General features: G+C 38.9%; 1 long non-coding RNA gene across 1 annotated transcript; it reads right to left on the bottom strand.

The window, feature by feature from the left end:
• Positions 1–4,645: 4,645 nt before the first annotated feature.
• LOC113469810 lies at positions 4,646–5,474 on the bottom strand. The gene is made up of 2 exons (XR_003393110.1): positions 5,290–5,474; positions 4,646–4,676 (listed from the first exon to the last, which is right to left on the bottom strand). It is a non-coding gene; the product is annotated as an uncharacterized LOC113469810 (long non-coding RNA).
• Positions 5,475–8,011: the final 2,537 nt, after the last annotated feature.

Here is an 8,011-nt window from a genome sequence, read left to right as displayed (position 1 = left end):
GTGTCTTAGCAAGGGAAATTCAGGCTGGTATACTCCCTGTTTAAAGTCTCCCAGCCAGACTGACTAAGCTGGTCTACTCCCTGTTTAACGTCCCTCAGCCAGACAGCTGGTAGGTAGCTACTAATCGAGAAAATTTAATTTTCTAATAAAAACACTTTGTTTTTCTGTTTCAGAATCAAAACAACCTGCGTGTAGGCGTGGCCAAATAAACACATGTACGCAATCAGGGTGTCCTCGCTAATGTACAGCAAAACATTGTCTCCTCGAACACCCTGTAAATCAACATCAATTTCCGTCGTATGGAAAAAAACAATAAAATAATTGCTAGTCTATTAATTTTAAATTAGAATAAAATCTGTACATACACACGTTACTCTATGAAATTGTTACGTCCACGCTTCCAAATAATGCAGAATCCCACCCATCCATCCAATGTGAGTATATTTTTGTTATGATCCAGAATTTAGTTATATTTGTTATTTCCTATAACTTTGGTCCAAGTTTTTAGACTTGAAAAAACTAAGGTCCTAAAATTAGGATTATTGAGCGTTTAATCATCACATACATCAAATTTTCGTTCTAAAGGAATAGTCGACGGCCGTCGATCGATGTGAATCGACAAAGATCGACGCCCGGTCGACTATGTGTGGACACACCTTTAGCTTTTGGTTTTACAGTTCACTAAACAAAAAACTCAATATTGACATGATTTGTCCTTTTGTTTCATTTCAGCTGTATCCTTTGTCTTGTCCGAATACATTCCGCCAACTTTTGAGGATAGAATACCCACCAATCTGTGTTAATTACTAAATATACATTTTGGAGGCAATGCCATTAATTAGGGCGGACATGAGGGCAAAATTTTACAAATTCTCCGCCCATTGTGAAGGCACATGTTTATACTTACAAACAACGAACTAACTGACGAAAGGGGGCGAAAAAGCAAGACATTAAAGATTGGGGTATCTTGGCTTAGTTCCGAATTTCTTGGTTTAGTAATCTGGATTCTAAAAGATGCTTTCTATCATGGAGTTACAAGGAAGCCTCTTTTGGTGCCTCCAATATTTCATACCTAATGATGGCAAATGTGGCAGGAATGTTGGTAATTAACACAGATTGGTGGGTATTCTATCCTCAAAAGTTGGCGGAATGTATTTGGACAAGACAAAGGATACAGCTGAAATGAAACAAAAGGACAAATCATGTCAATATTGAGTTTTTTTTTTGTTTAGTGAACTGTAAAACCAAAAGCTAAAGGTGTGTCCACACATAGTCGACTGGGCGTCGATCTTTGTCGATTCAAATCGATCGACGGCCGTCGACTATTCCTTTAGAAGGAAAATTTGATGTATGTGATGATTAAACGCTCAATAATCCTAATTTTAGGACCTTAGTTATAACTATATTCTAGATCATAACAGAGAGAGAGAGAGAGAGAGAGAGAGAGAGAGAGAGAGAGAGAGAAGAAGAGAGAGAGAGAGAAAACATGAGGGAGAAATGAAGAATTTCTGAAAAAAATAAGGGTTAGATAGAGAGAGGGAGAGTGATAGAGGGGGAAGAAGAGAGAGAAAGAGAGAAAAAAAAAGAGAGAGTACGAAAAAAAAGAGGAAGCACAGTGGGAGGAGGGAAATTCTGAGGGAGTAGGAAGAAAAAGGAGAAGTAAAAGTGGGAAGAAGAGAGAGAGAAAGAGACGAGAAGAAGAAATCCTAAAAAAAAAAAAAAAAAAAAACAAAGGGGTGAACAGAAGAAAGAGGAAGAAAAATAGAGATACTTACAAGAGAGAGAAAGAGGGAAGGAGGAAAGATACCTGAAACTAGGTGCAAGATAAAGGAAGATACCTCTCTCTCTCTCTCTCTCTCTCTCTCTCTCTATTTTTTCTAAATTTAACTTCCATTTTGCATTAAAGTACCTACTCCCTTGTCTCTTTATTTCGCAATTACTTGTAACTCCATAAGAAGGAGGAAGGAGAAAAAGATATAGAAGAGAGAGAGAAAGAGAATGAGAGAGAGAGAAAGAGAGAGAAAGGAGGGAGAGAGAGAGAGAGAGGGAGAAAGAGAGAGGGAGAGAGAAGATAGAGAGAGAGAAAGAGGCAGAGAAGATAGATAGAGAGAGAGAGAGAGAGAAAGAGAAAAAAGAAACAAATTTAACTTTGGTTTTTCAAAGTTTTTTTTCCTTTATTTTGTGGTAAAAAATCTAAAAAAAGACTTCCCCCCCCCCCCCTCTAGCGTTCTCTCCCTCTCTCTCTCTTATTCTTTTCGAATTTTTTCAGGCGAAACAATTTAGATTTCTTGGAGGTGAAACAGAAAAAAAATATACAGGTATTTTTTCCAAAGGGGCACAGAGAGAGAGAGAGAGAGAGAAAAGCCTGGCCATGATTTAGGCTATGATGTAAGGTAAAAGCTCACCCTCTATTATGTGTAAGGATAGGAGCACTTTTATCCCAGCAGTCTTCAAAAATTGAGTCCTTAGTCAATGTTTCCTACATAATTATGTATCTGTTTAATTCCGGTTGTAAGTTAGAGACAGATATCCATCTCCACAAGTTCTTCTTTCCTTCCTCAAAAGTATGAGAACACCCCGTAGGTACGTCAATGATTGACATTTCAGTAGGCATTCTTTTTTTCCTCCGGTAATACGCTACTGACTTGGATCATGGGTATGCCGTTGAAAATTACAGGGAAGATAACCCAAAGAGCAACATGGTATGCGGTAATTTGGTATTTACCTACCTGTGTGTTTATAATAAGCTTTATTACACGCATACCATAGTAGCCTATTCTTAGATCCCATTTATGAAACTCTTGTAGGTATTGTTGGATTTGTAGGTATTGTAGATACTTATGTTATGGGGCCAAGAACTACCAAGAACTAAACAAAAAAAAAAATATAAATAAATAAATGCTTCAAAACACTTGTAAACAAAAGAAAATAATTCTTTTGCAGTTAATGGAATCAAATTTCCGTTGTTTTTTAGGTCCCGTATTTTCCCATTGTACCCACTCTCCTGCGCCGATATCTGGAATGGAGAGCGGAAACCATTAACCTCGGATTTAAATAAGATAACTCTTTGGTCCTGTTTAGATCTCACTTTAAAGCTAGGTACCTACTCTCTTTTATTATTATGTATTATTATTTATTTATTTTTTTTTTTTAAGTTTGATAGAGGAAACTGATTTATCATCCCGAAATCGATGAGAGAAGGAGGACAGGAAGCTGGTTATTGTTTATTGTATAGGGAACTAAAGAGCGAGTTACAAGTTTTGAAAGAACTACTCTTGAGGATCTAGTTCACTGAAAAGGTAGGTTTCGCCATTTTTTTAGCTCAATGAATCTTTACACATCTCTAATTCCCACTGATCATTTATTACACTATAGAGCAGGGATTTCTAACTAGCAGGCCACGAGCACTTTTAGAGCGACCCCAGGCAAATTATTGCCTTAGGCAATCTCTGCCACTCAAACCCCGTTTTCCACTCTTCCCAAAGGCGACGATAGACCCAGTGGCTTATAAGCGTAATACTATCATAAATCTAATTTTCAAGAGGCACAATAATATAAAATCTTTTATAAACATTTTTTCTATAAATTTAATATTCGATAACATTAAACTAAATAAAAATTTCGTCTATAAATGAAATATTTCTTTTTTTTACAAATTTTATTTTTTTAATATATAAAATTTCAAATTGTCACCCTTTCGTTTGAGCAATTCTAAATTCAATTAAAAAGTCTCACGGATGGCAAAAAAATATTTTATGTAGAGGTATTTCGTATAAGCTTAACTTAAAAATCACATAGGATTGACTATTCACATGCTTATTGCTTATTTGTCAATAGTCCTGTTACCTACATTAAAACGAGTTAACCAGTGCTCAAAAAGTCCAATCGCTGAGTTCAAAGCAACGCCTATTCCGAAATTCAATGCAACACGCAGTACTAGTTAACCAGTGCTCAAAAAGTCCAATCGCTGAGTTCAAAGCAACGCCTATTCCGAAATTCAATGCAACACGCAGTACTAAAAAAAAAAAACAAGCGAAGTTCTGAAATCAATTCTGTGAACACCTTTTAGGAACCGCTGCCGAACCATAAAAGTCTGAAGTGGCCACCATTCGATTCAGCCTGAAAAATCACATAAGATAGGCTCAAATTTGAGAATTTAAATTTTTACTCCCTAGGTCCCCAGTAGCCATAGGTTCGGAACCGCTTCAGAACATATGGGGCTTAAACCACAAAATTTAGTGTCACAATCTGAGACAGTAAGATTTGGAATTTAAGCCCCTTATGTTCCGAAGCGGTTCCGAACCTATGGCCACTAGGGAGTAAAAAAATTAAATTCTCAAATTTGAGTCTACCTTATGTGATTTTTCACGCTCAATCGAATGGTGCATATTCTAGCCCTGTCTATCTTACAGTTGAAAAGTTATGGGTTCGATACTCCCCCTGTGTCATCGAATTTCCCTCTTCTTTGTGAACTATTGACAAATAACGGCTTCGCCAATAACCGTAGGCTCAATCGAATGGTGCATATTCTAGCCCTGTCTATCTTACAGTTGAAAAGTTATGGGTTCGATACTCCCCCTGTGTCATCGAATTTCACTCTTCTTTGTGAACTATTGACAAATAACGGCTTCGCCAATAACCGTAACTGTGAGGTGTAGAACGCCCGTCGATCCTTTCTGTGGAAAAAAAAAAAAATAAACGGTGTTATACATAGATAGTTCCATTCTGTCACCAACCTCAGTGGTGCAGTGCTTAGCACGGCGGACTTTGAATCTGGAGGTTGGCAGTTCGAGTCCAAGTCATGTCATAAAATTTAGTGTAGTATATTAAGCGAGGAATGACATTTGTGACAAGCATTTATACTTAACACAATTCAAATTCCTTTAGTTCCATTATATCCAGTGGTGCTTGCTATCAAGGAAACCCAAAAGATCTTAAAAATTTAACTGCCGACGCTAAGCTATGCCTGCACACTCTGAATCTATAGATCTTTATCTCTTTTCTCTACCCCCCTTTAATATGATAATTACCTTTAACCTTTGTGTTTAACTTGGCGAGTCCAAACCTATGCCACCCCACTTCCACGGAGAAAGCCACTTTTCTTATGGCCGACCTTACCACTGAGAGTTAACACAGTGTCAAGGGTTGACGCCACCCCTTTGATTTACCCAAGCCAGTATTTCTTATAAACTCTGGATTAATTGAAAACTTTCAGTGGTAAGACTGGTAAGACACTACTAACATCAGTCATTAATGATCTTGACTCCGGGGATTGAACCCAGTACTTACCGGTTGTGAGCTGATGAGCGGGGTTTGAATGGGCTGCCGCGACACCGTGGACCCTGTCGGATGGTGGAAGTTACTGTGTCTGATGGACCCCGGGGATGACGAGGGATGGTTAGGGGACACATTGCCTTCACTGTCACTAGAGGCGGAGGAGGGAGGGGTGGGGGGAAGCACGAAACCTGTGAAGAGTGAAGGGGGGGATTAGGTATTGTTCGGAATTTGGACAGCATTAAGCAGAAAAGAATCAAAATTGAATATTGATAAGTTTAATACCCGTGAACTTCATGCAATCGTATCAGAAAAATAGTAGGTAGGTATAGGTACATACATAGGTAGATAGACATTACTTACATACAATGTTTATTAAGCACGTGTCATTTAGCAAACTTATCTATCTACCTCTGTTTATAGCTCCTTGTATAGATGTACCTATAGGTGCTGTTATCAGAATCTTATCAGGGCTAAAAAATTTAGGTAGGTAATTCAGGGACTCCAGGGAGGTGGTACCTACCTTACATATAGAGGTATAGGTTACCTACCTGTAGTCAGGTTTGTATACCTATACCTATGTAAATCATATGTTAGGTACTACTTATTATAGGTACCCACCTATACTCGGGTTTGTATACCTATGTAAATCACATGTAGGTATACTTGTAGGTTTAAATGTCTGGGTAGGTGTTTAAGGTAGATAAGAAAGTCGTGTGATGTTTACTAGAGATTGAACTTGCTATCAATGAGAGGTGAATTTATTTTTGGCAATCGAAAAGTTCATGCGAGTGTGAAAAATAAATTAATTAACTTGATACCAGATAGTGTTGGTGGGTAATAAGGAAAATTTTGCAATAGACTGAAGAGTAGTGTAGAGTCCCATAAAGAATTAGGTAACCTTTCCTAAAAACAATTTTGTCCAACTTTGGGCTTGATCGGGTTTATTCTTCTTCGACCCCTAGGCACTGATCCAGGACAGCATGTATAGTAAACCCACCTGCTTTCTTCCCTACACATGGCTTTTCTCTTACCTTCCTTCTCTTACCTCAATGATAAGTGATAAGACTTCACATGATATACGTACGAACAGCTTTTCATTCAGCAGAAAGTGCCAATGTCAGCAATTTTTGGTTCACACATGTTTCTCTGGACTTCCCTCTAGGGCGTGACCTTTGCCCGCCTATGCTTTGCACGAGAATTTTACTACAGGGTGATGCAGACTGTTTGAATCGGGGTCTTCGCCTACTTTGTACCTGTTTCCGTTCCAACGGCGTCGGCGTTTTTCGTCATCCTCGTTGGATCAACGTCAGCCGTTCATGTCACTCATCCATTTAGTGGTCTTGCTCGGCGTAGCTTAACAAAAACGAACCGGAAAATAGCCTATAACCTTCACGGGAGTGCAAGCAATAAGTTGACAAAGTTTCATAGCAATCGGATGAGCGGTTTGTCCAGGCATAAAGTTCGAACAAACAAACAAACAAACAAACAAATAGTAATTTTTATATATTAGAAATGTACATATGTACAAACATTTTGGGATCAAAATTACAAACACCCTGTATGCAAATCATTGAATTTTTTATCAACCTGTAGGTACTTCAATTTTAATGTACAACTATGCTATGCTTGCTACCTATCAGGTTCAAGTTCACTATAATAATTATGAAGAGATTCAGATAAGTCGACTCTCTCCTTCTCTTTCTCTCTCTCTCTCTCCTTCATGCACATTTGCCAATCCAATCACTATAGTTCGAACGACCGCTTTTTTTGGTTCATTATATTCTACTTATAGTGTTCTTTTGATACAAGATGTGTCCTCTGCCCTAGCTACGTGGCCTGCCCATTGAAGAATTCTCGCTTTGGCAGTGTTGGTTACACTTTAATTATAAAGTAATAATGAGCTACCTATCAGGTTCAAGTTCACTATAATAATTATGAAGAGATTCAGATAAGTCGACTCTCTCCTTCTCTTTCTCTCTCTCTCTCTCTCTCTCCTTCATGCACATTTGCCAATCCAATCACTATAGTTCGACCGACCGCTTTTTTGTGTCCATGAAATCAATGAAATGTCCAAATTTATACCTACACTTTAATTACTACCAGCCATCACAGACCACGAGGATCCTTAACTTCATTCACAACGCCTCTCCATTGGTTTCTGTCCTGTGCCATCTCTGTCCACTGATTAGGATGGTCTACCCCAATGAAATCCTACTTTCAAATACTACTTTCAGTTCTTTAAGAATGCTCATCACTCCATCTTCCCACTTGATGCGGGGTCTTCCCCGAGGTATTTATTGGTTCATTATATTCTACTTATAGTGCTCTTTTGATACAAGATGTGTCCTCTGCCCTAGCTACGTGGCCTGCCCATTGAAGAATTCTCGCTTTGGCAATGTTGGTTACACTTTAATTATAAAGTAATAATGAACGCCGACTCTCTCTTTCCCCCAGACATGGAAGATGACTGCTACCCTGCCATTCCCCTCAACATCGCCACTGGTCGCCGCTCGTCACGTGACCTCACGCCCACCCTATGTCCTGCGCCGCCACTGATTGTCATCAAGGACGAAATCAAAGACGAGCCACTGAGCGATCCTGACAGTCCAGTGTCTTCCTGTCCCCCATCCCCTCGTACCATGTCTCCCCCTCCCCCCTCTTCTACCTCCTCCTCTGGCAGCACGAGACATAAAACGACAGACTCAAAGGTAAGGCTAAAAAAAAAACTGTGTCA

This window comes from Diaphorina citri, unplaced genomic scaffold (genome assembly GCF_000475195.1).
Source record: "Diaphorina citri unplaced genomic scaffold, Diaci psyllid genome assembly version 1.1 scaffold1241, whole genome shotgun sequence".
NCBI classification, from domain to species: Eukaryota; Metazoa; Arthropoda; class Insecta; order Hemiptera; family Psyllidae; genus Diaphorina; species Diaphorina citri.
Note: the sequence above shows the minus strand (reverse complement) of the source record. Positions and strands in the feature narration are given on the sequence as shown.